Below are 22,168 nucleotides of genomic sequence, written 5' to 3' on the forward strand. Positions count from 1 at the left end.
ATAGTTTGGAAGATAATTTTTTGCAGAAAGCATTGGAAAATCAAATGAAAAGCTGTAAAATGTATTGATATTTGGGCAGCTTTAATTAAATCCTTAATGAAAGGATTTACATATTACTCAGGTAGGCATCATTCAAGGCTGATCTGTATTTGAGCTTCAAAAAAAAATTTTTTTTTATTCAACTGCAGCAAACAAGAAATTGTTCCAATGAATATTTCAGGTCATGCTCCATTGATTTTGGAGTGTTCCTGAAATGGAAGCATCCCATTTTCTCATTTGAACTCCAGCCAAGTGAAACAACATTAAGCTCAGGTTTTGACATTAAAAAAACAAAAAGAAACAAAAATGCTGAGAAGCAAACATTGTTAAGAGCAAGATAGGTCACCCTGAAATCAAAGATAAGAAGTGAATATATAAGCCAAATGATCAGGATTAAAAAGAATATTATATGTATCAAATGTATTACATTCAGAAATGAAGAGCATAGGGGTAGAATGTAGCATAACATATATCCTTTGACCGCTAACTCCTTCAAACATAATTGCTTTCTCCAATGAATTCTCCCATATGACATGACCAAAATGAGAGATAGTTTTGCGATAAAATATGCATGCTATGGCAAAGAAAAATTAACACCTTGTATTTTAATTTAAAAAAAATAAGAGTTAATAGAAATATTCTATATTAGACTCAGAAACAGAATGAGGGAATCCAGAGTCACCTGAAATGCAAGATGGATGGCAAATCAATCTGATAAATAAATACATTTTTATATTACCAAATAGGAAATTTGGGATATATTACTCCATTTATGTGGGAAGGTTCCATAAAATAGGGGAATACACAGAATATGTACAAGGGTTAGATAAATCTATAAGACAAATTAGAGATTCTGCTTTTTCTTCCTAAGGAACTTATTTTAAAAAGTCAATCTAGATAATATGATTACAAAAGCTATGTTTCCGGCTTGGAGAAATCAATATCCAGCATTGACAGAAGATATCTCCCCTTCCATCCAAATATCCTTAATGATATCTCCAGGAATTAATGAGCAATATGGAATTGCCCAGATTGACATCATGGAGTCATGACAGTCTTTGTAGGATAAGATGTTTCTATAAGAAAGACAGTGAGTCACACAAACTGTGTGTGGGTTTGTTTAATAAATAAAATAAATAGGATTATTTTGGTTAACATGATTCTAACTTAAATCTTTTTTTAATTAAAAAAAAGACGTAAGTCTGTCAACATCTTACTGTTTTTAGATTTTGAAAAGTTAATATTTAGATACTCTGCACAGCCTAAAGGAGAAATCTCAAATATATGTTTGTGCATGTTTGTTATTCTTGAAAAATATAAAATCTCCTTGTATATGTAAAAAACACTTAGAATACAGACCTATGGAAACAAATAAGTCATATGAAATGGTACTAATACATTTGTGCCAGAAGCACCTATCAAGGCACTTCCGAGTTGAAAGGATTAGCCAGTGACATCGCCATTGCCCAGAGGATGCCTGAGAAGGCTCCTTTCATGTCCCCAGTATTTTCCCATTGAAGTGGTACCTATTTATCTACTTGCATTTGCATGTTTTCGAACTGTATGTTGGCAGAAGCTGGGACAAATTGACAGGAGTTTATTCTATCACGTGGCTCACACTCCCAGCTTTTGAACTGCCAAGCTGCCAACCTCTCCATGGTCTTCTGACTCAGCATCCGAATCACATAAGCCACTGCAGTCTCATACCATGAAACAGTAAACAATAAGTGGCAATCAGGAAGCTGTTTATCAACTTCTAGGCAAGAGCTGTGGTGGAAGAGAGAACAGCGGTGGCGGTTAACTCCAATTAGTATAATCAGGGCTTTTTTTGTCATAGAACGCCCAGAACGGAGTTCCGGCACCTTTTTGGGATGGAACTTTGTAGGGTAGGCAAGGTGGGTTGTATGATGTGTGTGAGTTTCGGCACCTTTTTTTTTTTTTTTTTACAAAAAAAGCACTGAGTAGAATGCAATTATCTTACAACTGACAAAATGTTCGAGGAGTTGTTAACAGAATGGAACATTTTTAATATATGTAACAAATATGTCAAAAAGTTGTACCTTTGTGGAAGAAAATACTAAAAGAAGCAAGGATTATAACAAAGCAAAGAGTAGAATATGTTCCAGAGTTACACATTGTATATTTTCAAAGGAATTAATGCTTAATTATATAATAGAGAATTTATCTTTTTTTTTTTTACTTCTAGCAGATAAGTGAAAATTCCTTGGTAATTTAGGGATTGGAAAAAATGCATAGTGTACTAAATATGGTCAATTTCCTGTCTTGAAAAGCTACTCATGAAATTCTAGTAATAGGTTTATAGAGAGATGAATTGCATTTTTATAAGCTCTGAAAAGAATGTATGTGTGTATGTGTTAATAAGAATAATGGCTCCAATTTATTGGAGACAGATTTACGGGAATTACAGATTTATGTGAATTATGAATTCACTGGAAGCCTATGATTTATGGGAACAATGAATGAATTCTGATATGTGCTGCTGCTGAACGATAACATTTTATACATATATGCATACATTTTCCACGCATATATGGAATGCAGAAGCAGGGGGACAATTGTAAGAACAACGTTTTCAAAAAGCCTGGGGACTAAGAGTTTGACCACATTTGTGATCTTTCTTTAGTTCTTTTCCCAACATCAGCTGTTTGTTTCCTGTTGCTAGAATAAAATTGATTTTCCAATATATTCTTGTCTGCTACCTAAACTGAAAATTAAAAGAAATAAATATTTTCTTTAAAAAAAACAAACTAAAAACTTTGAAGACTAAGGCTCAATTAGACTGTATATATACAATGTAAGAAAGAATCAACTTGCCTGTTTCTAAGGATGTCCAAGCAGCTTTAAAAATTTAAAAAGCTTCCTTCACAAAATAGGAAGGCTGTCTTAATGGGAGGAATAAAAAAGAACATAAACTCTAGCAGAAAAAAGCACAGGTGACAATAAGAATTTTTTTAAAAAAATAATAGAATGTGTGTGCGGGGGGGGGGGGGTCAAAGCATACTAATTAATAATAATGATGATTTATTAAATGTATATGCTGCCTGACTGTTAGTGACTTTGGGTAGTTAAAGGAAGCAATCAGCCCAGGATGCTATTGGGCTGTTGGTAACAAGCGAATAAAATAAATTATCTAGTACCATATACAGATTGTATATTCTACACCAAGGCAGAGGCAAGCAGTCTGAAAATGGACCAATCTGTTATAAAAACATGGAACACACACACACACACACACACTCACACACACACACACAGAGAGAGAGAGAGAGAGAGAGAGAGAGAGAGAGAGAGAATTTCAAGTCTGTCACAGCATATGTGCAGGTAAACAGGTCCAATAAAACCTTGATGTCTTTATAAACGGGACTTGTATTTGATAGCTAGTAATAGCTGGAACTCTTTTATAATGGCTTCATTTGCTGCTCTGCAATAAGCCTACTTATTAGAACTTTATGTCCTTTCCTGCCTGCTTCTAACCTAACTTTTTCAAAAGAAGTCTGCAGTTGCAGAGAAACAGAATAAATTATTTACATCTGAGGATATAGGAAGTTACCTGAGTCTGTACTGACTTTCTCAAGGAGAAATCCAAAAACAAAGCAACTGAGAAAAAAAAAAAACAGGGGTCCCCAATCTCCGGGCTACAGACCAATACCAGTCCATGGCCTGTTAGGAACCAGGCCATACAAACAGTGGGTGGGCAAGCGAGCGAAGCTTCATCTGCACATGCATGGTATCTAAGTTGTGTGTAAAACCACAAACACACATGTTTGTGGAAGACAATTTTTTTTTCTTAAACTGATCTCTAGTGCCAGAAAAGTTGGGGTCCTCTGCTCTAAGACATCTTGAAAGATGACACACTAACAAATCACAGGGTCCTGATACATCCACCAAGAGTTTTTAAAGGACTCTAACATAAAATTGCTGAATTCTTAGCAAAAGAGTTGTAATTTGCCTCCCAAATTAGGCTTAGTTCCAGAAGAGTAGAAAAACAACTTTTTTAAAAAAAAAATCCAAGACAGATCTAGGAAATTATAGGTTGCTCAGCTTAATTTCTGTTCTTTTCAACTTGGTGAAAACAGTGGTTAAAAAAAAGCCTAAGTACTGGTACCTAAAGGAACAAAATTTACAGGAAGGAAAACCAGCATGGATTTACAATTATGAATTCTGTCTTAACAATATTCTAGAGTTTTCTGGGTGTCAGCAGATATGTGGACGAAGGTAATATTGCATATTTGGCTTTTCAAAGAACATTTGGTGATGGTCCACTGCTAAACAGCTCTTGAGTAAGCATAAGATAGAGGTATTTATAAGATAGAAGAATATCCTTTTATAGCTTACTAATTGATTAGAAAACAGAAAGCAAACATAGGAATAAATGGGGTTTTTTAATGGAGGGAAGTAAGAAGTGGTCTTTCAAATATTTGTGTTAGGATTTGTTCTTTTTAACTTGTTCATAAATGATCTTGATAAGCAGTGCAGGGTTAAGCAGATGAATGAAGTCTGAGAACATAGTGAAGATTAGCTCAATAAAGATGTCAATTTCATTTGATGCAGCTATGAAAAAGCTAAATTCCATGGTAGAGGACATTAGGAAAGAGACTGAAAATAAAATTGTCAACATATCTTATATAAATCATTGCTACTTCCACATCTGGAACTCTGTATTATTCTGATTGCTGCATTTGAAAAAAGAATAGATTAGACCTGGAAAAGTAGAGCAACCAAAGTATTCAGGGAACCAAATATCTTCTTTACAAAAAAAGACAAGAAGGATTTAAAAAAAAAAATCTTAGACAGAAGACAGCTGTTCAGGGATTTAATCAAGGTGTATAAACTTGCATGATGCGGAGACAGCATAGAAGGGGAAGGTTTTTTGTGTGTACAATAACATTAGTTTAACAATTACCCAAAGAAGCTGTTTACTTCACACAATGACATTTTTCACACAGTGCAACCTATGGAATAATTGCTACAAAATATGTGGGTAGCCACTAGCTTGGATGGCTTTAAAAGAAGATTGAATGCATTCATGGGGCCAGGTTTATCAGGAGCTATTAGTTCAGAGGTCCCCAACCTTTTGGGCACCAGGGACCAGTTCCATGGAGAGAGGTTTTTCCATGGACTGGAAGGTGCGTGGTTTTGTGTGCTGTCTGCATGCTGCGGATGGGGCTTTGCTTGTTTGTGTGGACTGGTTGCTGGCATGCCATGGCCCAGTATTGGTCCATGGACGGGGGGTTAGGGACCCCTGCATTAGTCAACACTGTTTACTATCATGTGATCAAAATTCAGATGTTTGGCAACTGGTTCATATTTATGATTGTTGCTGTGTCCCAAGATCATGTGATCACCTTTTGAGATCTTCTGACAAGCAAAGTCAATGGGGAAGCCAGATTCACTTGATAACCTGGTTACTAATTTATCAACTGCAATGGTTCATTTAACAATGGAGGCAAGAAAGGTTATAAAGTGTGGCAAAATTCATTCAACAAATGTCTCACTTAACAACAGAAATGTTGGGGTCAATTGTGACCGTAAGTCGAGGGCTATCTGTAATGGGGAAAAACTGGGTCCAGAACTGTTCAAATGTTTAGAGAATTGTCCTGCCCAGTCAAAGAAAAGACATTAACCTTTGTGCAGCAGATGCCACATAAATATTTATGTTCGGTTTTCCTTCATATTCAAGCCCTTGAAGAAAAAATTTGAGGACAAATATTTTGGTGTATGGTAGTTTTGGATGAAAATCAGTGTCTTGTCCTGACATTGAACCTGGAGATAGGAAAATTGCAGTTTTCTACCTTCCTAGTTCAAGTTTTCTTTGTATTAAGATTCCTTAAGCTATCGAGGCTTCCGGTGGATTTTGCGCGCGTGATGGCGGCTACTTTGTAGCCGTCTTTCCTGGGTAAGTGTAAGAACCGCTATGAACAGCAGACACCAGCTGTTCAGCGGTTCAAAATCCCCCTCCCGGGCAAAGGGGGGGGGTAGAGAGTGTCTGAATAGTGGTAGAGCCTCTTTTGCACCCCCCAAGTTTTTTTTGGGGGGGTGAAAGGAGTGCTCCCACGGAGTTCGGACTTGTCTCCGCTTCCCAGCTGTTTTTGTCCTCAGGGACAAAACGAGCCGCTGCAAACACCTCCGTGCTTAAAGAGAACTGGTGAGTTTTTTTTTTTATAAACGGACAGAGCTGAGTAGAGGATTTAGTTTTTGCTTTCTTTGATTTATTTGGATTTTAAGTTTTAAGACTTGCTTCTATTTTTATTCTCTCTTTTTATTTTATTTTTTTTTTTTTTCTCTGTTGAAAGGGAAAGTAAAATGGCGATCGGCAAATCTCTCGGTGTTTTTTTTTTTTTTGAAGTTAGAATGCTGACCGGCAGGCTTTTTGGTGTTTCTTTTTCTTTCCTTTCCCTTTCCCTTTTTATTTTCTTATGATTGGAATGGTTGTTTTTGGTATCTCTAAGTATTTTTTTTTTGGAATGGACTTTTTCTATTTAATTATTATTATTATTATTATTTTTTTTTTCTTCTCCCTTCTTTATATTGTAATGACTCTTTTTTGAAGGACTTTTTTCTGTTTAATTTTTTGCAATTTTTAAGAAGGAGTAAAGCTTTTTTTAATTCTTTTTCTCTTCCTTTTTTTTTCTTTTCCCTTTTTTCTTTTTATTATAATGACCTTCTTTGGAGGGAGTTATGATTTTTGAAGGAATTTTTATAATTTTTTAAGAAGGGCTAAAGGTTTTTCTTTAAGATGGCTCCAAAGCGTCCAGGGATTTCTACAGCTTCTAAATCAACAGTTTCACCCTCTTCTGGGGGTCAGCTAATAACTATGAAGGATTTGCAAAACATGATGGGAGATGTTATAATTCAAATTAGGGCAGAAATGAAAAAGATTTTAGAGGAAAATAATAAGATCTTGAGACAAGATTTTGTTTTGGCTTTAGAAGGAGTTGCTTCTGTTCTTGAAAAGGTGAACTCCCATGTGGAAGAGGTAGCTGAAAAAGTGGACATAATGGAGGGGAAAATTGAAAGTATGGAAAAAGAAATGGAAAATGAGATTCTTATGCTTCAATATGGACAAATGGAATATGCCTTAAGAATCAGAGGCCTGGAAGAGTCTTTGCAAGAAGATTTGAAAGAAATGGTTGCAAAGGACTTTGCATTGATTTTGAATAAAGAAAAAGAGGGAATACTTAGTGAAATTGAAAAATTATTTAGGGTTAACTCTGTGGTGGCAGCACAGAAGAATCTGCCAAGAGATGTGGTAATTTACTTTGGTAAAAGATCCTTACGCAATCAAATTGTGCAAGCCTATTATAAGAAGAGATTTCAAATTGCTTCACAAGATGTCATAATTTTTAAGGAGATCCCATCTAAAATTTTAAGAAGAAGAAAGGAGTTTGCTTTTCTAGTAAATGAACTTAAAAAGAGAAAAATTCTATTCAGATGGGATATTCCGACTGGAATGGTGGTGAACTACCTGGGGACATGTCATAGACTTAATACTGTTTCTCAAGCAAAAGATTTTTATACTTCGGTCCTGGGGGTATGTGCATCGCCATCTATTAGGTCTCAACAAGTCCAGATTGAGGAGCAGAAGACAACTTGTGTAGCACATAACTCCAAAGAAAAGCAGCAACAGAAGAAGGTTAAGGAAGTTTCATATTCAGCGGTCTCTGAATCTCTGGGAGATGTTGGACTTACAAAGTCTTTGGAGCAATCTTCAAGGGTAGCTCTGGGAGAAGTTAGACCTACAAAGTCTTTGGAGCAATCTTCAAGGGTGGAATTGCTGCCTGAAATCGAAATTGGGAAATTTCAGCTTGAGGGGCACCAACAAGAGAGGAACGGGCAGAGGATAACTTGTACAACTTACAACTGTGAAGATCAACACAAGGAGGAATTTACTGAGGAAGTTTTACAGGTATCGGTCCCTGAGACTTGTGCAACATATAAATGTAAAGAAAAAGTAACATATAAATGTAAAGAGAAAGACCAACAGAAGAAGGAGGTTGAGGAAGTTTCACAGGTACTGATTCCTGAGCTGGTGGGTCAACCAGGACTTACAAACTCTTTGGAGCGATCTTCAAGGGCAGAATTCCACGCATTTTTTTCGATGCTTGCGGGCAAGAGAGACCATATGGATTGTGCTTATAGTAGATGCAACTGGCTATTAGACAGAAGATTATGGATATTGAATGAAAATTTTAGATAAGAAGTTTGTGTTTATAGTGGGTGCAACTGGTTATTGGACAGAAAATTATGGACATTGAATGAGAACTTTAGACAAGAAGTTTACTATTGAGATTGTGGGAGAAGTAAAACTTATATCGTTTTTGGAAAATGTCTTATGTAATGTCTAAATATGTGTTTTGGGATAATAATATATTTCAGTTTTAAGTTTTAAACCTTTAATGATAATATTGTTTAAACCTGTGTTTTGAAGGGATTATAATTTGTTTATTTCAGTGAGGGGATTCTAATAAATTTGTGTTTCGAAGGGAGTATAATTTGTTTAAGTTTCAAGTAATGCTTAAATTTGGTTTTTAAATATTATTATTAATATTTCTAAGAGAAAATAATTTGCTTAATTAAATGTCTAGATTTGTTTAGGAAAGAAAGTAATGCTTAAATCTGTGTTTTTGGAGAAAGTTTATATAGAATGATGATTGTATTTAGATTTGTTTAGGATTTAAAAGTGTTTCAAGCTTTTAAATATTATTATTAATATTTTTAAGAGAAAATAATTTGTTTAACTAAATGTGTCTAGATTTGTTTAGGATTTTTAAGTTTTTTTTTTTTTTTTGGATAGGTGAGAAGATGATGAAGATTGAAGGAAATATGTATTTACTTTAAGTTTTCTAAGAGTATTTAGTTTTAATGGTACAACAAAGGTTTATATGTTTATTTTTTTGTATTAGGATAAAGAAAGAGGGAGAAATTAGATTTTACATTATAGCTATAGATATTCAAAGAAAGTAATGTTTAAATTTGCGTTTTTGGAGGGAGTTTATATAGAATGATGATTGTATTTAAATTTGTTTAGGTTTTAAAAGTGTTTTAAGTTTTTTTCTCAATTAAGCCTGTATTCAGCTCTGGGAAGTCTAGGGGAGGGTTTGGGAGGTTGGGGAGGAGGGGGGTGAGGTAGGGTTGGGGGGGGTATGGGAAGGGGATTTGTTTTTGTAAAAATTTAAAAATTTTCAATAAAAAAAAAAAAGATTCCTTAAGCTATCTAGCTCACAACAGTGCCTTTCAGTATAATACACAGAGACCAAACTCTTTAGCTATTGTTTGTTTGTTTATTCATTGGATGCTGTTAATCACAATTGTCTAGTAGCTAAACGATGTTTTTCCTTGTAATTTGGGATATTGATTTATTTAATTTATGAATGTTACTGTCATTTGTTTATTGCCTATTCCCATGACCTTGATAGCATACAATAAAGACAATGAAACACCCATAAAATACTCATAAAAACAAAACCAGTTAAAACCAATAAATACTGTTAATAACACTGCCACTATAGTCTCATGTATTAGTAATGATATCACCAAACATCATGCAAGAACAAGACAACAAAATAATATTTTATATATCTATATATTTCTCTTATCTAGAATTTAATTTGAATCCGGTTTTGGAATAACACTCATGAAGAACAAAAACATTTAAATAAAATGTAAAAAATAAAATAAAACATTGAAATGGAAGTATTTTATAAAGCACTCAAAATGTCATTTTCACTTCTAAGGAAAAATCCTTGTGATACTGTGTCATTGCTGCAAAGAGTAAAACTACTGCAATCTCAAATCTATAGATATCTTCCCTGCTGTTATTTTTTTTTAAAAAAAATGCTTTTTTTAAAGTATGCTAATTGTCGTTCTTGATAACTGAATCCAAAATTGAATATGTCAATGTAATTTGAAACAGTGCAGAGGAAGACATTTTCATTGCCTAAGTCAAGAGTGGAGCATTTATTTTTAGCACTAGAAAAGTGAATTGGTACTTCATGGAATTTTATGGTAAAATATGAGCAGGTTGTCAATTCAGCAGATGAAGAAAGCACCAGGATTGAAATGGCAGAGAAAATAAATAGATAACAAATCCCTGAAACATATGGCCTGTGCTCTCTATCTTTCCACGAGAGACAGCCCAATAAAAGTTGGAGATAGAAAAGGCAAATAAAATTGATAATATTCCCTACGAGAGAAATTCAAATAAAATGGGTGTGCTACAAGTAGCAGTCCAATTTACGGTTTCCGTTTCTTTGCCATTTTATGACCGCTCAAGTTATCCTCATGCATGCAATTCATTACGTTGCAATTAATTCCAAGGTTGAAAAAAAAATCAGGAGCTGAATTGGATAATAACAACAAAAAATGAACTGATGTCTAGGTCAGTTCCTCCTCCCACACCAGCTGTAGAGGGTTAGGCAGGCTGCAGCAATGGATCAAACCAACCCTAATAACAGTCCAGGCTGCCAACTGTGTGTGTGTGTGTGTGTGTTGTCTTTGTATGAAATGGATGATAGACAGGCCAACATATGATGATAGATAGATAGATAGATAGATAGATAGATAGATAGATAGATAGATAGATAGACAGACAGACAGACAGACAACAGACAGACAGACAGACTGTAAAACAATACAAATGTAATAGCTTTTCCCTTTAGCTTGATGAAGGAGAGACTTTAAATTATTTTTAGCTGTCTTTCTTTTTCATATTTTCTCTATGGAAGCTTAGAGTAGTGTCTCTAAGGATTTTTTTCACTTTTCACTCTCTCCCGAACCCAAAGCAGAGAGTGGGTTTTGTCTGATTCCAGGACATTTATGGAGGAAATGTTCCTCAGGAGGATAGCTGAAAGACTATAAAATGCCAGGAAGGGAGATAGGATGATAAGGAGGGGACTTTGGAAAAGTATTGTGGGCAGTTTGATCCCTTTTATGTCCTGAAAAGGCTCAAAAACTATACCAGTCTCAGGATGGCAATCTTAACTCCCTTGAAAAGAATTTGGCCAAAAATTGCCTCTTCTTATCTGCAGTTGTTGTCATTGTGGTTCAATGGACATTCTGCTTTGCAATGGCATCTTAGCTTCAAATATCCACCCTTCACCCAGATCCTGCATTCAGGATTGTTCTCCCCATGATAGATAGATGTTAGATAGAGTGTATCTGATCTCTTCAACAAACTTGAATGATTTTTTTTATTTTAAGGTAACATTCTGCCCAATATAACTGGCTCGCAATATTATTCAAATTTGAATAATATTCAATGGCACTTTTCAGTAACCACATGTGTGTGCTTGGCTGCTTCTCTGAATCATTAACGAGGGCTACAATTTAAATATAGGTTGGCAATTACGAACCTACAGTGATAACAATGTGCCTGAATCATAATATTTTCCACTTATCTGGAGATCCTGCAGGAATTTTGTAGTTCTCCAAAACCAAGTTGAACATGGATTCTGGACAGTGAATTTGGAATTAATTTTAACATCCAACTTCAGCATTTGGGATTCTTTTATTTTTCTTCTTTCCTTCCTTGCTTTACATTGGCTGTTTGTTTTTATATATATATAAACATTTTATTAATTTTCTAGTTTTTCAATCATAAGTACTTAACAAACAACATGTTGTCTGGGTCCATTAGTAATTCAGTGGTACATATTAACTTCTTCAATCTAGGCCCAATATTACACCATCCAATGCTTCCTCTCTTCTTCCAATAGTACATATTTTCCCACATTAGGCAAATACAATTCTTATTGTTGTTAATACATATATAATTGAATACATTTTCCTAATAATATCAATAATGTCAATTTAAAATATCTTTTCTAACCAAATATCCATTTGTTTAATTAATATCCTGCTTTTCCCGCTTTTAAAAAAAATTAATTTCCCATCAGTGTTCAGAATGTCTCTATCACTTATAATGTCTCATACTAAGTTATATTTGGGTAACCAAAAGCTTTCCTTATTCAAACGCTCTTAGCGTTTTTGTATTTCCCTTCTCATACCAAAATACAATATTCTAATTACAAATCCTATCTTTCTAGTTATAATAATAATACTTTATATTTCTAACAATTATATATTCTCAGCCATATTCAAACATCTGATTAATAGTATAACATCCCATGTAATGGGTCAAAACCTCTATTTTCTTCACTCTTACTCTAGCTTTTTTCCTTTGCCAACTAACTTTCCAAGTCAATGAATTTGAATCATCAAGTAACTCTTCCTCTATTATTGTGTATATTGTTTTGAATAAGAAAGACAATTTGACTAAAGTATCTTTGGAAGGATGCTCAGCCTATTGATATTCATTAAACAGCCTCCCTCCTTCTCCAATTTCCCACAATTCTCCTAACAGCTCTATCTTCCATTTAATCAGCTTTTCTTTCTAATCCTCAAGTATGTTCTGAGATCTTGACAGGTAAGATATCTTTTCCATTTCTAATATTATCGCTACGTCTTCTAATTCTTCATTTGTCTGAATCTCTCTGTTAGTTCCTTTCTTTAGGTCCTTCATCTTTGGATCTGTTTCCTTTGATTTTCCTTCTATTTTCTGGGTTGCTAGTTCCTTCTTTGTAGTCATTTTCTGAGTTTGTAGATTTAGATTAAAAAATTGTTCTTTTATCCCCTTTGTGTTATTTTTAGTCTCATCATGAGAAAAGGCTCTTGTATTGATTTTAACATAGAAAGAATTTCTACATTGACTGTTTCTTATGAGAACCTTTTGGCTTGTGGTGTCAGTGATCAAATGCTGGAGCACACTTCAAAGATGCAAGCAAGAATTGCCCCTGTTTTGCTAGAAGAAGAGAGACTGGGATCTGCATTGGGTTTTGTTTAAGTATTAAAATGGTCATTTGGTATTTGATTCTAATGGTTCTGTCCACTGATACCAATTACAGAGCTTTTGTTCCTTTTCAATCTTGGCAACATTTGATCTGAATAGGATTTCCCTATAGGAAATGAGTTTATGCTTACTACTGCCAAAATTTACATGTAAAAATATCACCATAATATATGAACTAAGAAAGTGTGGTCTTAAAATGTGGTCTTAAGACATCTGAGGGCCCCCAAAACTTTATCCAGGCTCCATAAAATCAAAATTGACATGATTAAGGTGACCAACGTTTTTACATGGGGCTATCCTTGAAGGGCGTTCGGAGGCTGCAGTTGGTTCAGAACGCAGCCGCGAGAGCGATTGTGGGCGCGCCAAGATACGCCCCGTGTCACCTATCCTCCGCGAGCTGCACTGGCTTCCTGTGGGTCTCCGGATGCAATTCAAGGTGTTGGTTATCACCTTTAAAGCCCTTCATGGCATAGGGCCAGGTTACTTACAGGACTGCATTCTGCCGCATAGTTCCCAGAGACCGGTGAGGTCCCATAGATTGGGCCTCCTTCAGGTCCCGTCGGCCAGACAATGTCGGCTGGCGGGCCCTCGGGGAAGGGCCTTTTCTGTGGTGGCTCCGACCTGGTGGAATCAACTTCCCCCCGAGGTTCGAACTACTCCCACCCTGCCGGCCTTTAAGAAAGCCGTTAAAATTCTCCTGTTCCGGCAGGCCTGGGGCTGATGTCCCTGGGGGGGGGCGGGATATGATCGGACTCGCGGTATGACTGTATTATTTTATTATTTTATTGTTTTATGATTGTTTTAACTCTGTACGCCGCCCTGAGTCCTTTGGGATTGGGCGGCATATAAATAAAATTAAATACAAAAAAAAATACAAATAAATTGAAGAAAAAAATATTGTAAAAACTGGCTCAGCCCATGGAAGGTCAACCGCTGCCATGCCCCCGCCCACAGCCACCCTGCCAACATCACTGCCCTGCCATGTAGAGCGGGCCCCGCAGCTCCCAAAGCACCAGCCACGCCAGCTCCAGCCCTGGGAGGCAACCCGCTATCGACACACCCCGCCTGCAGCCGCCCCGCCAGCACCACCACCCACCTGTGCAGCCCCATGTAGAGAGGGCCCCACAGTTCCCACAGCACGGTATCTTCGAAACTAACTAGGAGATGGTGTAGTTGGGTAGCAGGCAGGGGTGCTAAGTTCCTGCCAATTCGCCTTTGCTGCAGACAACTTGCATGTGCAAAGTTTGCCGATTGGGTGTTTGGCACGCTCAGCAGCAATTCCTATTGGCTTTTGAAAGCCAATAGGGGGAGTAGCACAGCTCATGTAAAAGTTGAAAAAAAAACATCAAAAAAAGGTGCCGGAACGCCATTCTGAGTGTTCTATGAGAAAAAGAAAAGCCCTGCAGATTAGTCTTCAAATATTAAAAAGGAAGACATGTAGGAGGACACTTTTTGAGGGAGGACAGAACTTACAAAAGGAGGACTGTCCTCCCTAAAGGAGGACGGTTGGTCACCTCAACATGATAGCAGTGTTCAAATATCTGAGAGGTTGTCATAAAGAAGAGACGGCCAACCTATTCTCCAAAGCACCTGATGGCAGGGCAAGAAGCAATGGCTGGAAATAATCAAGGAAAGAACCAACCTAGAATTAAGGAGAAATTTCCTGACAGAACAATCAGTGGAACAACTTGCCTCCAGAAATTGTGGTTGCTCCAATACTGGAGGTTTTTAAGAAGAGTTTGAACAACCATTTGTCTGAAATGTATAAGGTTTCCTGCTTGAGCAGGAGGTTGAACTAGAAGACCTCCAAGGTCCCTTCCAATTCTGTTATTCTGTAATTATGTTAACATTATTTGCCAGCCTATGCTGAAAAACACCATAATATTAAAATCCCATCAAACAACTGTGAGAAGTAGTAGTGGTAACAGATGTGTAAATTTCAATTTTTAATGGAATAAATATTGATAAATATAACATACAAACAAAAGCTCCTTCATCATTTTTTAAAGTAGGAAGGATTCCTAAGAGGACAAAAAAACATGTATTGAGGATTGGTTCATACAAGTAGCTAGAATTTTTTTATAGTCTCTGGCCTTTTTAAGTAAATTTAAACAAATTCACTTTTTTTTCTCTTTTTAAAAGAGATTGTGTTGTCCTGCTCTTAACTTTGCTCACGGAGGTTTCAGATCTGTAAATTGTAGATTGTACTCTGAACCCTTTCTGAACCACACAAAAAAGATGAAATACAGAACTTCTATGGAAGTCACATATGATTATTTACACCAGCATCTGAACAGCATCATATTATGAAACATCAGCAAAATTATAACATTTGCAACCTACTGCATACATGCTTAATGGAACTTCTTCAATTGTCCTATTTCCATTGTTTGGCTCAGTTCCAGTCAATGTATCAGATTTTGTATCATCACTGTGATTGGATTCATACCTCAGGCCACCATGGTTTTTGTTTGAGATGGTATGTTTGATGAATTAAGCTTATCATGTTTTATTCAATACTATGATTAGCATGGTTGCAAACTCAATCTACAATTTCTGCTCACTGCAGGATAACTACATTTTGGTATATTACTTCTAATGAAAAGGAAGCAACCAGTGAACCTCTACTATGTGTTGACTTGCAGCATGGAAACCTGAACTATGTTATCTAAGCCCCTGGAACCAAAACCAGAAATGCTTAAAATTCTAAAGTGGCAGATGATTATTCAGGCTTCATCAGACATATGGGACCCCAAGCCAGGGTGCAAAGCCAAGATTTTGGGACCTTGCAAAGGCCAGCAAAGTTAGGAGTGACCTAATTTCATATGGAATGATGTTTCATAGGGCAGTGCTAGAGTATGTTCCTCTTGCCAGATCAGATAGAACAAGTAGAAACAAATGAAGAATGGAAACAATGACTATTATCCATATTATTCCAGGTGGTCTAATTACAGGTAGTCCTGATTTATGGCAACTTGTTTAATGACAGTTTAAAGTTATGACTGCCTTGGAAGAACTTACAACCTTTGTTCAAAGTTACAACTATCATTACCAACCTCACCGTCACATGATCGTATGTGTGTGTGTGTGTGCACATATACAAATGCCTATATACATGATCATGTTACTAGTATGTGTGTGTGTGTGAGTGCAGTATGTATATATATATGTATGTATGTATGTATGTATGTATGTGTGTATGTATGCATGCCCCGAGTGCCTACTTACAGTAATATGTAAGTGCCTACTTACAGTATTACCCCAGAATGACAAGAGAAACAATAGAAATGTATAATCCAAATAATTTAAATAAGGAGAAAAGCGATCAGTGGCCATAGCACTTTTTTTTCTCTGAACACAGGCAATGTAGGGGTGTGTGACATCTTTTACCAAATTCATTTTCAGATCAGTTCTAAAGAAGTTAACACAATGGCAAACCAAAGCTCAGAACACACAAATATTCATACTCATATTCAGGGCTTCACACAGCATTACCTGAAAGTCATTGGGCCAACACTTGGTTGTTATTCTTGGAAAATATAAGGAGAAAGTATTGACACAATGATGTCTACTCTAGATGATGCTTGGAAAATATTAGAAATGAAAAACCAAGATACAAAAGGAACTCTGCTGTTTTAAGTAAATAAATAAATGAGATTTCCTTTCCCAGCACCACAATTTTTCTTGATAACTAACAATCTTTTATTCAACAGCAGTCTGGTAACCAAAGTGTTAATGCAAAGAAATTCCCAAAATAAATGTCAGGAGATACAGACACAGATACATAACTGGCTGCTGAACCTTTTATTCTGTATTCAGTTACTTTGAAGCAAATTTCATTATAATACATAGATTTTTTTTATATATATATAAACAAAGAAGTGGGAGAAAAGGCTTCACTATACTCATGACTTGCCCTTAGTCTGAAGGTACGGGAATTATTTTCCCAAGAGCTATGCCCAACATTACTAATTTTTTTTAGAAATATTTCTTGAAATTACAGGAAATGCTTTGGACTATATGAACTTGAGCGCCCAATCTAGAGCTCTCTCTATACTCTCCTGAGATTTGTCTTTCTTCAAAAATCACTAAGACCTTCCGCTTCTGTTCCAGTTCTTGACTACTAAGGACAAACAGGGAGCATCTCCACTCTGAATAGTCAGCCACTCAGGCTTTTACGTTATTTGGAACAAATTCCTGCATAGGTTTATGCCATCTTAAACACCTTGCTAAAACAATAATATATTTTTCAAGTTTAGGTTCTAAACCAGATGTTTTCAACAATCTGCCACCTGGAGAAAGCTGGTCCATCAGATTTCATGAAAGAAGTGGCTCTGTCTGACTTGCTTAGGGACTAGCTCCTCATGGGGTAACACTCCAACCATCCTATGTCTCTCTTTCCCACTTTTACCCCCTGTCTTTCATGGCTCACTTAATGTATATCCATTAGAAGAAGGGCTGTTGCCAAGTCAGAAACCCCAGGTGACATAAATCCTGAGCATGGCAAATTATTCAAAGTGAAGCTGCATGTGCTATAGCAATAATCACATCCCATCCCCCCCCCCCAGGAAGATGAAGAATACATTACAAATGAATCTGGATGAGGACTGTATGTGTGTTGGCGAGCTTAACCAAACTAATGAAACATGTGTGCTCGTGCATCCATCACAGTTAATTATAATAAGCACTAAAAGTTTAGACTGCCTTGGTAGGTCCGCAGTGTTTGCCAATTAGAATGCAGCAAGAATACAAAAGGGCTCATTAAGGCAAATATAGAATGAGATGACTGGGAAAGGTCTAAGGAAGCTCCCCCCAAATTAAATGTACTATTTACAGGACTGATTAGATTCACTATTATAAAAACCAATGAAAAATGGTTCTCTCTTGAGAACTAAGGAGAGTCCTGTCTGAGGTGCTTGCTCAAATTACATTTTTGCCAAGGACTGAGATTTGTTTTTTCTGACAGTTGCCTTGGTTCAACTCTTCTTCTTATTCCTCAAGATTATTCCTACTGCCCATTACAAATTGCCTCTATTTTCATAAGGAGTATTAATTTCTGGTTCTGTTAACAAAATGTCTGATGTCTAAATTCTAACAGCCACTTGTCATTTACTGCACAACATATCAACGCCTCAGCCAGTGGCAGCAGATGGTCTTATTTGGGTATAGAGGCTAAGGAAGGTAAGGTGTGACTAGTATTTTGACAGGACAGTACCAGCAGCATAAATTACAAGCCAGGATGACATAAAAATGATGAAAGGTGTAACATAGCATTACACAAATGATGTAATTTGTAGCCTTATATCAAATACTGGACACAATTACATAACCGTGTCATTTGCACAATGATATGATGACAATCTCATCAATTACTGTTTCCTTGCTTCCTAGGTAGTGGATGCCAAGGGACACAAATAACAACATTGACAGGATGATACCATCACACTTTCATGTTTTATCATTCTTTATGATTCAGTTTCAGCCATTGGAGTGAAACGGATTAGAAGTCTTACTAATAAATGCTACAGATCCTAGAGTATTTTGCTTTCTTGCCTTGTTCTCAGAGTGCTTGTTAATTTATTTTGAATTATTGGTGATATTTTGGACTTCTTTTGTATTGAAGGTTTTCTTTGCCATCGAAAATTCTCCGGCTGGCTATACCTAGCAATCAGAAAAGGTCAAGGAAAAAATTCCTTCAGAGCATATATTATGTCTTCCCTGATTAATTGAATTGAATTGATGAATTGAACAAGAAAATTCAGGGAAACCACAGAAGGCTGAAGGGAAAAAATGTGAAAGACACAGTGACCTCTCTAAACTATCTCTTAATGAAAAGATAGTAAGTGCTTTCTATTCATAAAAATGTCTCCCAAATCTCTCATTTTTTGAAGAAATGTTTCAAACAAGTTGTCTTTCATCAAACTGAATGAAGATTGGTGTGAAAGTAATGCAGAATTTATCTGCATATCACTGGTATATAAGTATGTGGAATACATTTTGAGTTCTTGGTCTTTCTATCTTTCAACTGAAATCATTTTTTTCCTCAGTTCTTCTGTTCACTTCATATTTGCCCCCCTTTTGGGCTTTAATTGTGCTCTACACTTTGTGGGTTTCCCAGGATAGTTTACATCTCCCCTGCATAGGAGGAACTATTTCAATACTATTCATTTGATAGTTTCTTCCCTGCCTCACTTGAATATACTGGATTTATTTCCTTATTATTATTATTATCATTCTCATTTTGGATCATTTTTAGAATCACAGGGTTTGACTAGGATTCTGTGATTATGAATTAAATAGGATAAGCAATAGATACAATAGCTTTCACTTGTATTCTGGGGGTGCATCAGTTGATGTTAAAATCGAACATCCACTTGGCACAGCGCTGGCAAATTACGTTCATTAAGGAAGATTATTGCTTCAGTATCGGCTGCTATTGCAGAGCAAGCGATAGAAGGATCATTGATCTTGCTTCATGAGGCAATTCATGTGTTCTCTACTAAAGCAATTTACTGTGGCAACAATTAGAATATTGCCCTTAGGAGGAAATGGAGCCAAAGACATCACAAAGTCACTGAAGTCCTAAAGTTTCTCTTATAAACAATAGCTTTTAAGTGAGCTCAGAGTTTGCAGACAGAATATGTAATTGGTTTACAACTGCACTGGACTGTGGTTTCTTTTAATCATAATGTACAGGTAGTCCTCGACTTACGACTATCATTGAGCCCAATTTTTTGTTGCCAAATGAGACATTTTGCCCCATTTTATGACCTTTCTTGGCACAGTTGTTAACTGAATCACTGCAGGTTAAATTAGTGACATGGTTTTTAAGTAAACCTGGCTTCACCATTGACTCAAAAGGGAATCACATGACCCCCAAATACTGCAACCATCATAAATATGAGTCAGTTGCCAAGTGTCTGATTTTTGATCACATGACCTTAGGGATGCTGCAATGGTCGTATGTGTGAAAAACGGTCGTAAATCACTCCTTTTAGTACTGTTGCAACTTTGAACAGTCACTAAATGAACTGTTGTAAGTCAAGGACTACCTGTATTCAATGAGCCACATTGGCTGATTTATACATTTACTAAATCACAAATCCTCCTCAAGCCCTGCTGTGCTACTTCAGTAGACTGTGTTTTGGGGAGGATTAAGTGAAGTACAGCAGATTGTACTCCAAGAGTTCATCCTCCAAGCAAGGTTACCCAAGATGTGAAGGTTAAGGGGGTGAAGGTTCGTTCTCCGAGCTTGTGGGTTGGTTTCTGAACATTTCATTATCAGGCTAGGTAACAACTACAGCGAAGTTTAGGGGATGTCAGTGTCAGTGTTCCTCTGTTTATAAGGGCTTTGGGTGTGGGTGTGTCAGGTGAGAGTCTTGTGATGGGTCTTGTGATGGGTCAGGTGTGATTCATCCGTGAGTCTTTTTTTGTTTAATCCCTCCCACCCCTCCCACCCCTCCCCCACTTCCCAGAGCTGGTTACAGGGTTGCAAATAAACAAACATAATCTAACTAACATTACCCAACTATACTATCAAAACAATCCATAACATACTTTAACTCCTTTTCAAGATAAATATTAACAAATTAAAAACAAAAATAAAATAAAATTAAACCATAATACTAAAAACACTTAAAAATCTTTTGAATATTCCACCAAATCTTAATCCAAAAAGCTTTTATATCTTTACAGGTCCACCAAATATGAAAATAGGTTGCATCTAAGCTTCCACATCTCCAACATTTGGGCTGTAAATTAGGATACATACAAGACAGCTTTTGAGGATCCAAATGCCACCTATAAAACATCTTATAAAAATTTTCTCTTAAATTTTGAGCTTGAGTGAATTTTACATTTCTAACTCAAATTATCTCCCAAGTATCCAATAGAATCGGCTCTTGAATATTCTGAGCCCATTTTACCATACAATCTTTAACTAACTCCGTTTCAGAGTCCAATTCTATTAAAACATTATAAATTCTTTTTATATGGGCTCGAGTTTGATCTTTAATCTATTTTACCAAATTGACATCCTCTAAAGTAATACCAACCTTTTGATCTATACTCCACCTCACTAACAATTGATTATACTGAAACCAAGAGTGTACAATATTTTCTTGCTTCAGCTCAACTAAAGACTTAAATTGCCAATTCTGCCCTACCAAACTAAGTAATTTCTTATAAGAAATCCTATCCAAATTCACTCCCCTAGATACTCCCTCTATCGCATGTCCAGGAATCCCCCAAATTGGGATTTTATAATTTAACCTGTAATAATACTTCTTCCAGACACGTAATAAAGCATTTCTTAAAATGTGAGATTTTAAAACCTGATCTACTTTTTTATTATAAATTAGATATGCATGCCATCCATATAATAAATCCCATCCCTCAAGAGAAAGAATATATTTTTTAATTTTTTTATTATTATTATTTTAGACCAACAAAACAAAACACAACAAACATTACACACATACACACATAATATATCCTTTTTTGTTAACAGCAATTTGTAACAGTACTCTTCTATTCTTTACATTTCCCCCCTCTTTCTTCTTTGAAATATTTGTCCTTATTGCCCCATTGTTTCTTATTTACATTTTCCTTCTTTCATATTCTACTACTTACTAGGAATCCAACATTATTCATTGTAGTAACACTCATATTTTTTATAAGACTCGACTGGAATTCCATCTAAGCATGGTGATCATACAAATATTCTCATATTATTTAGTGCATATACTGTTTTTACTCTAATATTATTTCCAACATTAAAATTCACCCCTTTTCATCCAAGTATATTTATTTAATTTTATTTTTCTTTGACATATATAATAATGCCTCCTTTCTTGTTTTATGCTAATATTGTGTATAATGTTTCTAAATTTTACTTTCTCTAGTAATTTTCTATAATCCTATTTTATGTAAACTTCCTAAAGATACATCACATCTACATCCAATTTCCTTAAATTGTTAAATGTCTAAACTCTTTTTTTTGATATATTTAATCCATTAATATTTATAGAAAAGAGCTTAATTACGTCTCCCATTTTTAACTTGATCTATTTTTTTGTTTTTATTTTGTTTTACTTCTTGTCTCTATAAGTCTTCCTTTTACTTCTCTTTCCAACCTTTCTCTTTCTTGTAACTTTTGTATTTCTCGCTCTCGATCAACTTCCTCTAATAGATCTTCATCATAACTTTTACTCTCCAGCAATTCCCTACTGAGAAAGAATATTTTTATTTGTTAAGTTAAGC

Source organism: Crotalus tigris, unplaced genomic scaffold (genome assembly GCF_016545835.1).
Source record: "Crotalus tigris isolate CLP2741 ecotype Arizona unplaced genomic scaffold, ASM1654583v1 scf7180000017658.5313226, whole genome shotgun sequence".
NCBI classification, from domain to species: domain Eukaryota; kingdom Metazoa; phylum Chordata; class Lepidosauria; order Squamata; family Viperidae; genus Crotalus; species Crotalus tigris.